Source organism: Elephas maximus, chromosome 2 (assembly GCF_024166365.1).
Source record: "Elephas maximus indicus isolate mEleMax1 chromosome 2, mEleMax1 primary haplotype, whole genome shotgun sequence".
Classification (NCBI taxonomy): Eukaryota; Metazoa; Chordata; class Mammalia; order Proboscidea; family Elephantidae; genus Elephas; species Elephas maximus.
The window spans coordinates 177,197,134-177,214,593 of record NC_064820.1 but is presented as its reverse complement, the minus strand read 5'-3'; the positions used below and the strand labels follow the sequence as shown (position 1 = coordinate 177,214,593).

The 17,460-nt window shown below is 44.5% G+C and overlaps 1 protein-coding gene and 1 non-coding gene across 4 annotated transcripts in view; one reads left to right on the top strand and one right to left on the bottom strand.

Moving 5' to 3' along the window:
- Positions 1–17,460, top strand: part of CCNJL (cyclin J like) — a 63,819-nt gene that overhangs the window by 9,330 nt on the left and 37,029 nt on the right. The window lies entirely within an intron of this gene.
- TRNAE-UUC (transfer RNA glutamic acid (anticodon UUC)) lies at positions 6,667–6,737 on the bottom strand. Its single transcript has one exon. It is a non-coding gene; the product is annotated as a tRNA-Glu (tRNA).

The following is a 17,460-nucleotide window of genomic DNA, read 5'->3' as shown; positions in this document are numbered from 1 at the left end:
GAGGTTCACCCTTCAGCCAACGATTGGACAGGCCCATAGAACAAAACGAGACTAAAGAGGCACGCCAACCCTGGGGCAAGGACTAGAAGGCAGAAGGGGACAGGAAGGCTGGTAACAGGGAACCCAAGGTCAAGAAGGGAGAGTGTTGACATGTCGTGGGGTTGTTAACCAGTGTCATAAAACAGTATTTGTACTGTTTAATGAGAAACTAGTTTATTCTGTAAACCTTCATTTAAAGTACAATTAAAAAAAAAAAAAGCTTGTGAGTAGCCATCTAAGATAGTCCACTGGTTTCACCCCTTCAGGAGCAAGGGAGACTGAAGAAAACTAAAGATACAAAGGAAAGATTAGTCCAAAGTACTAATGGACCACAACTGTCACAGCCTCCATCAGACTGAGTACAATACAACTAGATGGTGCCTGGCTACCATTACCGACTGCTCTGACAGGGATCCCAATAGAGGGTCCCAGACAGAGCTGGAGAAAAATGTAGAACAAAATTCTAACTCACAATAAAAGACCAGACTTACTGTCCTGACAGAGACTGGAGAAACCCTGAGAGTATGGCCCCTGGACACCCTTTTAGCTCAGTAATGAAGTCACTCCTGAGGTTCACCCTTCATCCAAAGATCAGATAGGCCCATAAAACAAAATGAGATTAGACAGTAGGGACTAGAAGGCAGGAGGAGACAGGAAAGCTGGCAATAGAGAACCCAAGCTTGAGAAGAGAGATTGTTGGCATGTTGTGGGGTTGTTGACCAGTGTCATAAAACAATGTGTGTACTGTTCAATGAGAACTAGTTTGTTCTGTAAACCTTCATCTAAAGTATAATAAAAAAAATAGAAGTGAACAGAAGAAAGTAAAATTTCCTCCGCAATTATACTACTTGGAAATAATTGTTTCCAATAATAATTATTGATGTTTTTGGTGTATGTTCATCTTCTGTATGCATATCATCATTGTATGCATTTTTATTTTGAATCATTTTTAGTAAAAATGAGAAATTTCTTGTCTCAGAACACTGTTCATTTTGCAGTGTACCGTGTCCCTCTTTCCATGTCATTTGTCTCCAGCTAATTTTTGGTTATTGGACATTATTAAAAAATGGGAAACACTTGAATTGTGTTTATTTAGAATAGATAACACACGAACACGGTTTTTAAAAAATCAAGCTGTATAAAAAAATAGTGAAAGGCTTTCTTTCACCCCTGTACCCTAGCTGTCCTCCCCAAAAGGTACCTCAGTTTCTAGTTCCTCATTAATCCTTCCAGAATTATTTTGCCATAAATAAGCTTGTGTGTGTGTTTGTGTGTGTTTTTACACACGTGATTGTATAATTTACTTACTTTCCTGTACCATGTGATTTTTTTTAATGTTGGTATGTTTTTTAATTTTATTTTTGTTGTTGTTGAAAATACACACAGCTAACCATGCACCAATTCAACAATTTCTACATGTACAGTTCAGTGAACCTGGTTACGTTTTTCAAGTTGTATGACCATACTCACCCTCCTTTTCTAATTATTCCTTCACCATTAGCATAAACTCAATACCCCCTAAGCTTCCTATCTAACCTTTCAAGTTGCTATTGCCAGTTCGATCCCTTGTAGTTTTTTAAAACAGCAATAATACTGATATTTTAATAATTAAAAAAATATTATCGAGACCACTGAATGGAACTCCATGAATAGAAGGGACTTTTGTCTTTTCTGCTTATTTTAACAGTAGTGGTATATAGTGGGTCCTCAATAAATTTGTATTGAATGAATGGGATCTTTCCTTTTGATCATTTTCTATTCATATATATATACATTTTATTTTACAAAAGTGCCATTGTAGTATGTTACAGTCCTATAATTGATTTTTTTCCTTCTCTGTATATATTAACACTCTAGGTCATTAACCCCTCTTCTGCAGTATCAGACGTGATGTTTTATTGGCTATACCGTGACAGCACATTGTTGGATGTGTAGGTGGAGCTGCCAGTTGTTATCTATTTTTTTTAACTTGAAGCATAGGTTTTATGCAGGACAGTGTATAGATCTTAAGTATACATACAGTTCAGTGAGTTTTGATAAATGTAAAAAACGGTGAGAATGGCGCAGGACTGAACAGCGTTTCGTTCTGTTATATATAGGGTTGCTATGAGTCAGAAGTGACTCAGTGACACCTAACATACATTCATGTAACTACCAACCATAGTCAAATTACGGAACATTGCCATTGGCCTAGAAAGTTCCCTCCTGCTCCTTTCCAGCCAGGCTACCCAAGTTCCTTCCCCTAGCCCTGCCCTAGGGAATCACCAATTGGCCTTTCTGTCACCGTAGATTAGATTTCTTTTCTGGAGTTTCACACAAATGGAATGATATAGTATGTACTCCTTTGCAGCTGGAGCCCTGGTGGCACAGTGATTAAGAGCTGCAGCTGCTAACCAAAAGATTGGTAGTTCGAATTCACCAGCCACTCCTTGGAAACCTTATGGGGCAATTCTGCTCTGTCCTATAGGGCCACTATGAGCCGGAATCGACCTCAACAGCGATGGCTTGGGCTTTTGCGTCTGCCTTTTTTTTTTTTTACTTAGCATAATGTTTTTGAGAGTCATCCATGTTGTTGGATCTACTAGAAGTTTCTTTTTATTGCTGAACAGTATTCCATTGTATGAATATAACACAGTTTGCTCATCCATTCCCCTACTGACGGCCTTTTTGGTTGTTTCTAGTGTACCATGTGGTCTTACATAGCACTGCAGAGGTGATCCTAGCCTTATGTTCGTGAGTGTGCTCAGGAGAATGAATTCCTCAAATGGAAGTGCTGGTCAAAGGGTATGATTTTAAGCACTTTGCATATCACCAGTGTATGGTATCCAGGGGTGCTGCAAAAACTACCACAAAGAGGGGCGGCTTAAAAGAACAGCAATTTATTGTCTCACAGCTCTGGAGGCTGGGAGTCTGAATTCAGGGTGTGGATTCCTTCTGAGGCTTTGAGGGAGAGTCTCTTCCGTGCCTCTCTCCTAGCTTCGGGTACCTCCAGCCATCCCTTGACTTGCAGCTGCAGCATCATATGGCATCCTTTGTCTCCCGGACTCTAACATATCTTCTCTTTTATAAGGACATCAGTCCTATAGGATTAGGACCCACCCTACCCCTGTATGACCTCCTGTTAACCTATCTGATAACATCTTCAAACACCTATTTCCAGACAAGGTCACTTTCACAGGTACAGGGCTTAGGACTTCAGCATATCTTTTGAGGGTGACGCAATTCAATCCATACAACCAGTTAATAAATTCCCAAAATATCGCACCAGTTTAGACTTTCCCTCGTGGTGTGGTGGGTAGAGTGCCCGGTTTGCTAACCCTGGATATTATTCTTTAAAAAAAAAACAATGCTATTTAGATAGGTCCCAAAATGATGTCTTGTTTTAATCATTGTCTGTGTTTAAAAAGAGTGGGGACTCAGAAAGAAAACCACCAGCAGGTAGAAAGGGGAGTGGTGTGGAACTCTCTGATTGCTTTCCAGGATCTTTGGGGTCCCATCTGGCAGCAGGGTGCCGGTCTGAAACCCATGAAGGGGGGCTGGGAGAGCATTGTTGGGATGACCTTCAGTCCTGGTGAGAAGACTCCTGTGCTCCTTCTCAGCCCCTCTTAGTCATTGCAGGGTGTGCTGCTTCCTGCTCCCCAAGTAGCTGTAACGGAATCCCTAGAAGGCAAAATGTGAATTGCCTTTAGGCCCTGGGTCCCATGCAGGTTGTAGGTCACTGGAGCAGATGGTGCAGGAGCCTGGGCATTCTTGTGATAGGGACGTCCATGCTCGTACTGCCAGCTGCTTAGTCTAGAAGTCATCCAGTGACTTGGGTGGGTAGGTTGGGGAGAGACAAGGAGGGGAAGCAGGATGTCTTACAGAACAGAAGCTCAGGAAAAATTGGAAAGAGTGTAAATGCTGGTCAGTAGAGACTTGGTTGCACTATGGCTCATCCATACACTGAAGCACCATGGCGTCATTAAATGAGACATGATAGATAGCTACATACTTCATCACAGTGGGTTGTTCGGATCATTGTAAAAAATCTATCCCAACGGTTCAGGGCACTTTGGACTCTTTTGGAGTTGACCACTGTTGTTTTTTTCCTTGTTTTGTTTTTCTGAATTTTTTTATTGTAGAAATTTTAAAAGAGATACCAAAGCAGAGAGGAGTAGAGTGAATCCCCATATACCCTCCACCCAGCTTCAGGACGTGTTTCATCTGTCCCCCAGAAATCATGGCATTTCCTCCATAAATAGCCACCAACAGGGCTTTTTGAAGAACATAATGACTGTGCCATTATCACATCTATCAAAATTAATTAACATTAATGCATTACTGTCCTCTACTGCCCACTCTGTATTCTGTTTCCACTAGTTGTTTCAAAAACCATTTTTTTTTAGTTGGTTTGTCCAGATCATGATCCAGACAAGGTCCATACATTACATTTTTTAAATGTCTCTAAGTCTTTTAGGAGCCCTGGTGGCACAGTGGTTAAGTGGTTGGCTGCTAACTGAAAGGTTGGTGGTTCGAACCCACCAGCGGCTCCGAGGGAGAAAGATGTGGCAGTCTGCTTTCGTAAAGATTTACAGCCTTAGAGCCCTATGGGGCAGTTCTACTCTGTCCTGTAGGGTTGCTATGAGTCGGAATGGACTCGACGGCAACTGGTTTGGGTTTGTTTTGGTTATCCTCTAATGGTTCTTTACCTCCCCCCACCTTTATTTTATTTTTCATGCCATTGATTTGTTGGAGAATCAGTGGCGTTTGTCCTGATTATTTGTCCTGGTTAACGACCCATATTTTTTTGTTTGGCTGATTACTTCCTCATGGTGTCATTTCACTTGAGTTAACCACTACTAACAATTTGGTTTATACACTTCCCTAATCTTGTGGGATTATAATATGCTGTAACCTACTTGTTCCCTAGCTTCCAGCTGAGACTTGACTTCCTCAGAGAAGGTCAGGCAAATGTGACTCCCAGGGCAGGTCAGGGCTGGGTCACTGGTTACGTGCTCACACACTACCCTTGGCTGCATAGCACTGAGCACGATTTGTAATTATACATTTATTTATGCAGTTATTTCCTTTAGATCTGCCTTCCTGTCTGCGTGGTAGGCCCATGGGGGCAGGAGCTGTCTCCCCAGTTCTGAGCAGAGTAACTGTTGCATACGAGGCCCTCAGTCAGTATGTGCTCATCACAGGCATCTTATCTGGGGTTTGCGCATTACAGCCCACAAATCGCCTTCCTGCGCCTCACTGTCGAAACAGTCTTGGGGGGTAGGTTAGCAGCTACCAGCAACCCCATCATGCTGGTAGTGAGATGACCTCCCAGGGCTTTAGCAGTTTGGCCTGGGTCACCCTATTTAGTGGGAGAGTTGAGGCCTTAAAACCTTGCAATCTCTTGCCAAGAGTCTTACCTTAGATGAGACTCGCACGCGCGCGTGTGCGCGCACACACACATAGCAGAGGGATTGCAAGGCAGCCTTGAAGCCAGTGATGGTGTAAAAGAAACTTCCCCTCAAGCTCAGCAGACACCCTGGGAAGTCCCTGAGTGAGGTGAGAAGGTGGGGTTCATGGTACAAAGCTGTACAACTTGACTGAGTTGTAATCTCTCTTGAGTCTCTTTTTGTGTGAGCTTTCTATTTTCAAATAATTTCACACTTAGAGAAGTGTTGCGAGCGTAGAATACAATTCTTAACATTTTACCATATTTGCCTTCTCATTCTCTTTTTTATATTTTATGCACTTTTTTTTTCTGGACCAGGTTGTAGACATAATGCCTCATTTTACTTTAATATGTCAGGTGTTATTTCTCATGGTTACTTTTAAGGTTGACCATGAAGAGGTTTCTGGGGGAATTTTTGTCAAGCCGCTTAGGGACACTTCCCCAGGTGTCAGGAATCTCCCAAGAGGCACTTATCGGAAGCAGGGCATCAATTCAGCATCCTGGTTAGGAAGGAGGAAGCCAGGCAGTTGCGGGAAGGCCTTGATGACCTTAGTCCAGGGAAGGCAGAGCCCTGGCTGATTTCTTCCCACAATCTTCTGGGCTTGGTTGGCAAACAGCACTGTGAGGTGGGCCTCTTCACCCAGCAGTCCTTAATGAGCCCAGTTTAATGAGCCCCACAAATAACCTGCAGACCCAGCAGAGGTGCTGCCAGGGGTGAAACCAGAACCCAACCCCTGCCCTGAGGGCTTTTAACCTCTGGGTTGTAGTCCTGTAAAATCAACTACAGCCATATGTTAATTGCCACAATAGCCAGTTAATGTTAGTAAAAGTGCACGTTTAATGGGTGCTTATTGTCCGCTAAAAGCCTTACATACATTATCTTTCATTATCTAAGTCCTCACAGCAACTCTCTTAAGTAAGCACTGCTGTCCTCGTTTGCTGCCCATCCAGTTGGTCCCAGACTCATGGTGACGCCATGTACAACAGAAGGAGACACTGCCCAATCCTGTGCCATCCTCGTGATCCTTTGTAATTAGTTGCAGATTGGATCATAAGGTTTCCACTGGCTGATTTGTAGAACTAGATCTCCAGGCCTTTCTTTCTACTCTGTCTTAGTCTGGAAGCACCTTTGAAACCTGTTCACCATCACATCTACATGCAACCCTCCACTGACAAACCGGTAATGGCTGCGTGTGGGGTGCATTGGCTGGGAATTGAACCCGGGTTTCCTGCATGAAAGGCAAGAATTCTACCACTGAACTACCAATGCCACCTAGTAGGCACTGCAGTTATCTCCATTTTACAGATGGGACATGTCAAAGTTTGCCGTTGTTAGGTGCCGTCCAATTGGTTCCAACTCATAGCAACGCTGTGTACAATGGAACAAAACACTGCCTGGTCCTGCCCTGTCCTCACAGTCGTTATTCTTGAGCCCATTGTTGCAGCCGTTGTGTCAATCCGTCTGGTTGAGGGTCTCCCCCTTTTTCACTGACTTCTACTTTACCAAGCATGATGTCCTTCTCCAGGGATTGATCCCTCCTGATAAGATGTCCAAAGTATGTGAGAGTAGTCTCACCATCCTTGCTTCTAAGGAGCATTCTGACTGTACTTCTTCCAAGACAGATTTGTTCCTTCTTTTGGCAATCCATGGTATATTCAGTATTCTTCCGCCAACACCACAATTCAAAGGCATCAGTTCTTCAGTCTTCCTTATTCATCGTCCAGCTTTCACATGCATAGGAGGCAACTGAAAACACCAAGGCTTGGGTCAGGCACACCTTAGTCTTCAAGGTGACATCTTTGCTTTTTAACACTTTAAAGGGGTCATTTGCAGCAGATTTGCCCAGTGCAGCGGGCCTTTTGATTTCATGAGTGTTGATTGTGGATCCAAAAAAAAAAAAAACCCACCAAACCTGTTTCCACTGAGTGGATTCTGACTCCTAGAAAACCCACAGAACAGAGTAGAATTGCCCCCATAGTGTTTCCAGGGAGTGCCTGGTGGATTCAGACTGCCGACCTTTTGGTTAGCAGCTGTAGCTCTTAACCACTGTGCCACCAGGGTTTCCATTGTGGATCCAAGTAAAATGAAATCCTTAACAACTTCAGTCTTTTCTCTGTTTATCATGATGTTGCTTATTGGTCCGGCGTGAGGATTTTTTTTTTATTGAGGTGTAATTCATACTGAAGGCTGTGATCTTTGATCTTCATAGTAAGTGCTTGGAGTCCTCTTCACTTTGAGCAAGCAAGATTGTGTCATCTGTATAATGAAGGTTGTTAATTAGTCTTCCTCCAATCCTGATGCCACGATCTTCTTCATATAGTACAGCCTCTCGGATTATTTGATTAGCATACAAATTGACCTCACCAGGTAAAATACATAGGAATCAAATCAGCTACATCTGTGGAAAGAGATGATGGAAAAACTCAATATTATCAGTCAGAACAAGGCCAGAGGCTGACTACAGAACAGGCTATCAGATGCTCATATGCAAGTTCAGGTTGAAACTGAAGAAAATTTGAACATGTCCACAAGAGCTGAAGCACAGCCTTGAATGTATCCCACCTGAATTTAGACACCATCTCAAGAATAGATTTCACGCAGTGAACACTAATGACTGAAGACCAGATGAGTTGTGGAAGGACATCATACATGAAGAAAACAAGAGATCATTAAAAAGACAGGAAAGAAAGCAGAGGCCAAAATGGATGTCAGAAGACACCGTGAAATTTGCTCTTAAATGTAAAGTAGCTAAAGCAAAAGGAAGAAATGATGAAGTAAAAGACCTGAACAGAACATTTCAAAGGGCAACTCAAGAGGACAAAATAAAGTATCATAATGACTTGTGCGAAGACCTGGAGATAGAAGACCATAAGGGAAGGACACGCTCGGCATTACTTAAGCTGAAAGAGCTGAAGAAAATACTGAAGCCTCGAGTTGCAATATTAAAGGATTCTACAAGAAAAATATTAAACAACACAGAAAGCATCAAAAGAAGATGGAAGGAATACACAGAGTTACTATACCAAAACCAGTTGGTTAATGTTCAGCCATTTCAGGAGGTAGCATATGATCAGGAACCGATGGTACTGAAGGAGGAGGTCCAAGCAGCACTGAAGGCATTGGTGAAAACTAAGGCTCTGGGAATTGACGGAATACCAGTTGAGATGTTTCTACAAACAGATGTAGCGCTGAAGTGCCCACTTGTCTATACCAAGAAATTTGGAGGACAGCTGCCTGGCCAACTGACTGGAAAAGATCTATATTTATGCCTATTCCTAAGAAAGACGTCAGAGTTTAGAGACCTTACATTACTTACCCAAGGCCACACAGCTATTAGGTGGCAGAGCCAAGATTCGAATCCAGGCACCCAGACTCCAGGGCTCACACTCTTAACCAGTGTACCAACAGATGAGATTTCAGTGCCTAAAGAAGTCATAGAAAGCTTCAAAGAGGAGGTACTGTTTGAACTGACTGGAAGGATGAGTAGAAGATTGCCAGGCAGAGAAAGGGGTAGGGGAAGACACCTAACCAGGACACAGGGTGGTTTGTGATAATCACCAAGAGTGACCATCAAGGGGTGGTCTGGTGAGTGGGGGTGGGTGGGAGGGAGATGAGACCAGGAACATTGGCGTTGGGAGTGGGAGGTCTCCCTAGATGTTTGCACCTTATCCTGAGAGCAAATGGAGAGCTGAGAAAGAGGTAAGTAGGGGTATGTCAGCTCACAGTGGAGAGAGGACCTGGCCTTGGAGACTAGGTATGGGTGTTGCAGTGATCCAGAGAGGTGGTGTCTGAACCAAGGCAGGTTGTGGGCAGACTTGAGAGGGTCAAAAGGACCAGTTAAGAAAGGGAGTGAAAGATTTCAAGTTTCTGAGTACTTGGAACAAAGTAATTTTCCTTTGTAGAGCACGATCAGCCTTTTTCACAATGAGCATTGTTCTTGGAGTGCTCCTTCTGGAAGTTGTCAGTTTCTCTGCAATCTTTGAAAAACTCACTGCCATCAAGTGGATTCCGACTCATATCCACCCCATAGGGTTTCCAAGGCTATAAATCTCTACCGAAGCCGACTGCCATATCTTTGTCCCAAGGAGCTGCTAGTGGTTTCGAACTGCCGACCTTTTGGTCAGCAGTCAGTCACTTTACCCACGGCGCCACCATGGCTCCATGTAATCTTTTAGGGCGCCCCAGTACCATCTAAGTTAAGTCAATGTTTAGTAGGCACCTATAATGTGCAGACAGTATTAAATGCCTTATGTTTGTGATCTCATTTGTTTAAAAAGGACCAGTTAAATATAGTAACCAAGGCAGTGGTTCTGGAACATCAGTGAGCATTCATTCATTCATCACATATTTTTTGGCAGCCAGTTGCGTGGCACGCACTGTGCTAGCCACTGGGGATGTGGTGGTGGACAAAACAAAGTTCTCTACCTTGATGGAGCTTATAGTAAGCATTGGATTCAACTGAAGCTCTTGTTAAATGTAGATAGCTGCCTAGGATCCATCCCCAAGGATTCTGATTCTGTAAATCAGGAAAGGTGCAGGAAGTTCCCATTTTACACTGGTTCTCAGAAGATTCTGAAGCATATAGTCAACTGACCACGTGCGAGAAACCCTGGACTATACTAACCTGCTTCAGTCTGTACTTTAGGGTTCAGATACCCAGGAGAATCCACAAGAAGGAATTTGGAAATCTGGGCCTGGAGCTTGAAGTCTGGAGTGAAGAGCTTTGGAGGCCATGGCAGACAGAGGAGTGGGAACCTGCAGGGTGGGGGTGTGAGGGGAGATCCAAGGACTGGACCTGTTAAACACCCAGCATGTAAGAGCGGAGCACTTCATGACCCCACGTAATGGAGGGCCCAGGAGAATGAGGGACACCCTGAACGGAGAAGGGGTGAGGGATGTGGTTACATCAGGAGGCTAGCTAAAGCAAAGAGCTTGGGGACATTTTATAAAAAGGCTATGAATGTTATCTGCAGGGGTTGTTGGAGGGCACCTCGGCTTGGCGGGGAGGGGGGTGACCAGGGAGAACCATGCAGACAGGCATGTCCGTGATCACGGTTGGACGCCCCAGCAGCTGGTACGAGGGTTTAGCACAGAGTACGCAGGGTAGTTGGTGGCTCTGCAGGTTAGTGGCAAATCCTGGGCTCAGGAGGAGGAGCTTGTCAAGGAGTATGGGGGGGCGCTATTGGAATGTGGTGACTGGGGGTGACCTCCATCCTGCTGGAAGGAAGCTGCAGGCCAGACTTTAGTAGGAGGGAAGTATTAATGGCATTGCTGTCTTCAAGTGCCCCGGCCACTCTCTTAAAAATGTTGAAATAGTGTCCCTACAGAGATGTTGATTTTTTACCGAAAATACCTGCTGGGTCTCTGTGAAGCAATCAAGGCAGAGGGGAAGGAGGATGATCCACCAGCCCATTGGGCCTCCCTGGTTGATACTGTGTACATGTTGAGGCCTCTGAAGAAGCAGCCTTCCTTTCCTCCCTTCCTCTCTCTCTCTCCTCCCTTTATATTTGCAAGTTTATACTTCCCGTTGGTCACCTCGGTTGCATGTGGTGTTTCTTCACATCTTGTTACTCTTTGTTCTCAGGCTGACGTGACCTCTCTAGCTGTTTCCCAAGCAGCTGGCCCAGCGCCTGGGTGCCTGGGTCTCTGGGGAGGCAGCAGTTGGCAGCAGTGAGGGTGAGCATAGTGAGAAGCTCAGAGGCGGAGACCCTGCGTGGTTTTCTCCCAGCGACTGGTACAGGAGCACACGCTCAGGCTGTTGATGAAGCGGTTGTAGCACTGGCAGCGGTGCCACACCCCAGGCCCCCGCCAGCTCCTGCATGTACGCATCCAGGATTTGCCACCGACCTGCAGCGTGGCCTTGGGCAGGTGTTCTTCTGTGCCTGTTTCTGCGTGCTAGCGCTAGCAGCCACCTCAAGAGGACGAGTGTGGGATTGGAGCTAATGCATGTAGAGTCTAAATTGAGGAGAGAGAGAAGTAGGGGTGAGTGTGTGCTGAGAAGCAAGACTGGAAGGCACGTACTGATAAACACACACACACACACACACACACACACACACACACACGATGCTTATCTCCTGGTGGTGGGATTGCAGTGATTTTAATGTTCTTTGTGCTCACCTGTATTTTCTAAAATTACTATAGTGATCAGGTATTTTGTAATCAGTTCAATAAAACTGTTTTGAGAGTAAAATAACCAAACCTAAACTATCCCATGGACACCCCAAAACATAGTGTTGAGAGCATCGGAGTCAGAAGATGCAGGTTCAAATCTATCACTTGTTAACTGGGTGACCTTAAGCAAGTTACCTAACTTCTCTGAGCTGTCCTTATCTGTAACACTGGGATGCTGATACTCAATCCCTACCTCATGTGCCTGTTGGGAGGATTAAAGGACAAAATGCATGAAAAATGCTTAGCACAACGTCTGGCAAATGGGTAGCTTTCAAATTATGTAAGACTGAATTATTTTTTCCTTTTTTTTTTGTCGATGCTATGTGTTTTCACTAATGGAAGGCATGCTTTTTCAAGAGCCCTTTCTGAATTTTTGTTATAAGATATGGATTTTGATACATATTATGTGAGACACATATGCCCTGGTGGATACCGGAGGTAGGAAATATCGGTGATACGAGGCAAAGATAAAATCGTTTTATCTTCGCTTTTTTTATTTCATGAAACATTTTGAAACATGGTATAGAGTGGCTGCTACCATGTCAGTGTTGTTGTTCCTACTTTCAGAATGTGCTGCTGATTCTACAAGATGGTATGCTCTTCCCAGGCATCGTTGTCACCCTCCTCATCTAGGTCCTCCTCCTCATTGTCAGTTAGAGAAGATAGTATAGAATTTTCTGGAGGTTTCTAAATCTCTTTACCATTTCTAAAACAGAGGGATGTTCCAGAAAAAAATAATTGTTGGTTCTGCAGAAGTAGTATAACACCTATAGCACACCTCCAAACAAACATGAGCATACACAAGGGGAACAGATTGCTTAATTCAGGCCTCCTGCTCAAATAAATAAAACCAAAGGAATTTGTATCTCAGGAAAATAACCACTACAATGCATTCTTCCATATTGCCAAAGTAGTCCTTACAGCTCAGAAATACGAAGAGCAGTTCTGGAAGACTGCAGGACAACTCACAGCTGAGCATGGGTGCTGCTACACATGTAAACAACAAATGGCGCCTAAGGATGAATGGTGCCTAAGAATAACTTACAGAATTCGTGTCTTTTGAAAATTACTACTGCAATGCATTCTTCCTTATTGCTAAATTAGTACTTACCAGCTCAGAAAGACAAAGAGCAGTCCTGGAAGATTGCAAGACAGCAACTTACAGCTGAGCCAGGGATGCTGTCACAACTGGATGCAATGAATGGCATCTGGGAATGAATGGTGACTAAGAATGAATGGCACCTAAGAATAGCTTATTCTGGTGAGAAGTACATACTTGGGAGCACACAGAAACCAGGAAATAATACTTGGGAGGCTTATCTCCCAGTAAAAAAGGCAAGAGAGACAAAAGTTTTGCAAAATCGTACCTCCAGGATGCAACACCTAATACAATACACTCATCTACACAGTAATGAGGCACCAACTCCCGCTTCTCCAGTTTCATGCATTTAAACAGGCGCACTAAAACCAGGGAAACTGTTTCACAAGAAACATGAGAGGTAGAAAATGTTGGTGGGCAATGGTATATCCCTCCGGTTATGGAAGAGTTTTTATATGTGTGTGTGTGTGTCTGTGTGTATAGCTAGTTGTTGTTGAGAGAATTCCAGTTCATGGCCACTGCATGTGTGTCATCAGAGTAGAGCTGTGCTTATTGGGCTTTCAGTGGCTCAAGTAGACCGCCAGGCCTTTCTGCTGAGGTGCCTCTAGATAGAATTGAACAAACAGCTGAGTGCATTAACCATTTGCACCACCCAAGGATTCCATACATACATATACGTGTGTGTGTATGGGTACATATATGTGTATATGTACTTGCGTATGTGTATACACACACATATATATTAAAGGGATTGGGCAGGGGTGGGGGACTTAATCTTGGGTCCATGCCCTGAACCTGCTACGACCAGGCATCCAGCACTTGGCTGCTTGGAGTTTCCCTGAGCTGGCTTGGAATGATCAGATTAGTAGACATTGAGCCAGGGATTTTTGCCAGAGCCCTGCCACCAGCATCCTAAACCACCATTTCCCAGAGCATGATCTCTGGGATGGTGCTACTCTGCCCCCCAAAAAAGGGGGGGTGCTATATGGATAAATAAACTTAACCTAGAGATTCCCACAGCTAAATGTATTTTTTGCCGAAGAACATTTTCAGAGCCTCTTACGTAGGTCCCTGGATGGCAGAGCTTGCACTTGTTTACTTACATAAAGGTTGACAGTTTGAACCTACCCACTGGTGTCACGGGAAAAAAGATCCCAGCCAAGAAGATCATACAGAGCAGTTCCATTAGTCGGAACTGACTTGAGCAGTGGGCTTGTTTGCCTTTGGCTTTAATGAGCTAATACATGATCCCTTTTAGGAAGGGGCAATGTAGTATGTGTTGTTTTCCAGATTCATGGCCCACAGATTCTTTTCTTCTTGGGACTGGTGCACCACTGACATACCTTGGGAAACACTGCCCTCGAAATGACTGATAGACTCATAGTTTATCATTTTTCTTGCCGCTCCGAATCCTCCATCAGCACTGATCTGGTTCTTCCTTGGCAACCCTGTGTTGCTGTTGGGTAGACGGAGGCACATGACAGCTTTCTCTTCCCCTGAAGTTCAGCTCCCCCAGGTTCTAATATCTCTTCTCTAGCCTTCATGAGTATTTGGAATCACTGACTATGATGGATAGTCTTATACAACCTATGATCAGGATCCAACCATTTTTTTCCCACCTTTTCAACACAAGTATTTGCCATTCTCCAGATTTTGTGGATTTTGATAATTATTGACTGTTCTGTATTAAGCATCGGGGTCACAGAGCTGAATAAGACAAATGCAGTCTCCGCCCTCATGTTTACGGTCTAGAGGGGAAGAAGGATAGTAAAAACGAAGGAATGAGTGAACTAATAAATGAATGGGAAGTCCTAGGTGCTTGGGGAGTAACTGACAGGAGCATGACCAGGGAACACACTTTTCAGAAAATGACTTTTAAGCTGAGAGCTGAAGGAGGAATGAGTGAAACAGCAAGTTGTTTAGAAAATGAGGTTGTAGCAGGACGCCAAGTGCTAAAAACAAAGACTTCCCTTCCTCCCTAATATGAGAAACCTGTGGCGGCAGGCTTTTCCAACCATACTGAAAGTGAGAACTTTTACAGTGTACGTGACCTTCAAAACCCTCTGAGGTTAGCCTCAGAATGCCGTCAGAGCATGTGTGCAGAGCACGCTGAATTTTCGCCCTGCACACATGCTGGGTCCTGCAGCGGTGATGGGCCAGTCTCAGGCAGCTTCTGGCCATGGGTTCTGACTGTGGGCTCAGGTCTTTGTGGCTGCACATTTGGGACTCACCCAGCCCATATTCCCCAGGTACCTCTAAGCTCAGCACAGGTGTAGAGACTGTTTGCCACCTCTGCCAAGCTCGGTATCTCTGGGGTCAGGGGAGGGAGCAGAAGATGAGACACGTGCCTTGCCTACCCTCGCTGCCACAATCTACAGAAACCTTCTAGGTGGCAGAGCGAACACAGCTGCCTTGTACACACTGGCTGCTCTGGGTTCAGTTAGGGGCTCTGGGTTGTGCTGCGCTTGTCTTTGGTCTTTCTCAGAGCACTCTCCTTTTTAGAAGATTGTCTTCCTGCTTGAGAAGCCCAGAGAAAGCTCTGGGACAGCAAGGAGGGTGCTTGCCAAAGAAGTCAAGCCTGTCTTTTCATCCCCTCTCTTCTCCCCAGAATGGCCCCTCTGGTCCCAGAAATGCTGCCCTTCCTTGAGCTGACATAGTGAGGTTTCCCTCTCAAGAGGGTAGGGGAGAGTACAGGAGTAGGAACGGAAGACCTGGGGGCGGTAAAGGAGACTATGGGCTGAGGGAAGATTCCCCCAGCTAATGTTTGCTCAGGTCACAGCTGTGTTCACACCAGAGCACTGCATTCATTCATTCTTATATCCATTCATTCAACAAATACTCATGAACCCTTATGTGGGCCAGGAACTAAGAGAGAGGTGTGGACAAGGTGAAGAGAGGGGTGCGGCTCCTTCCCTCAGGGATATCACATTCTGGGGATGTGGGGAGGGCAGTTAATGAACATGGAGACAGATCAGTAAACAGTGATTGCTGATTGTGCTAGCTCAGTGAGGGAAGCACATAGGATCCTTTATGATATGGACTGGGAAAGGTCTCTCTGAAGAGTGGCCAGAACGGAAGCATGAAGGAAGAAAGACAGCCCAAATGTCCCAGATGGGAGCTTGGTGAAGTCCTGGCATCAGCTTACAATGAACCTCTTTACAGCCACTAAAAATACGCTTCCAGTGCTCTCTGCAGGGGGAGTGGGCAGCAGTTAGAATTTGTTGTTGGTGTTAGCTGCCGTTGAGTTGGCTCTCAACTCCCAGCGTCCTCATGTACGGTGGATGGAATGAAACGCTGCCCCCTTTTGAGCCATCCTCATGATTGGTTATGGATTGGACTGTTAGGATCTGAAGTAGATCAGCAGGCCTTTCTGCCTCATCCGTCTTAATCTGGACACTCCACTGAAGCCTATTCAGCATCATAGTGACACGCAAGCCTCCAGTGACAGATGGGGGTGGTGGCTGCATATGAGGTGCATTGACTGAGAGTTGAACCTGGGCACTGAACTGCCAGTGCCTTCATTTGGAGATTATGATTCCCTTTTTATGAATGTTTGCACAAGAAACATCTGAAGAATTCTTGTGAAGATGATTGTTGTTAGTCGCTATTGAGTCAGTTCAGACTCATGACAACCCATGTGTGCTGAGCAGAACTGTACTCAATAGGGTTTGTAGGCAGTGACCTTTCAGAAGCAGATTGCCAGACTTGTCTGCCAAGGGACTTCTGGAAGGGTTTGAATCGTCGACCTTTCGACTAGTAGTGGAGGGCTTAAAAACCAAAACAAACCAAACCCAGTGCCGTCAAGTCGATTCCGACTCATATCGACCCTATAGGACAGAGTGGAACTGCCCCACAGAGTTTTCAAGAAGCGCCTGGCAGATTCAAACTGCCAGCCCTTTGGTTAGCAGCTGTAGCGCTTAACCACTATGCCACCAGGGTTTCCTAGTGGAGGGCTTAAAAAAGCACTGATTAATAGTGCTTATCTCTGAATAATTATATTCCTGCCCATTCCAAAGAAAGGCAATCAAACAGAAGGAGGAAATTAGCAAACAATATCATTAATGTCACCTGCTAGCAAAATTTTGCTGACGATAATTAAAAATTAGCTGCAGCCAGTCATACGTCCACAGGGAACTGCCAGAAATTCCAGCGTGATTCATTTAAGAGGACGTGGAACAAGGGATATCATGACTGATGTTAAATGGATCTTGGCCGAAAGTAGAGATCCCAGAAAGATGTTTATCTGTGTTTTATCAACTACGTGAAGGCATTCGACTGGGTGGATCATACCAAATTATGGGTAATATTGTGAAGAATGGGAATTCCAGAACACTTAGTTGTGCTCATGTGGAACCTGTATGTGAATCAAGGGGCACTAGTTTGAATAAAACAAAGGGATACTGAATGGTTTAACATCAGAGACGGTGTGCATCAGAGTTATAACCTTTCACCATACTTACTCAATCTGTATGCTGAGCAAAAGTTGAAGAAGCTGAACTATATGAAGAACACGACATCAGGAAAAGAGAAAGACTCGTTAACAACTTGAAATATGCAGATGACACAACCCTGCTTGCTGGTAGTGAAGACGACTTGAGGCATGTACAGATGAAGGTAGAATCCTACAGCCTTCAGTATGGATTATACCTGAACATAAAGAAAACAAAAATCCTTACAACTGGGCCAATAAATAACATCATGAAATTGAAGTTGTTAAGG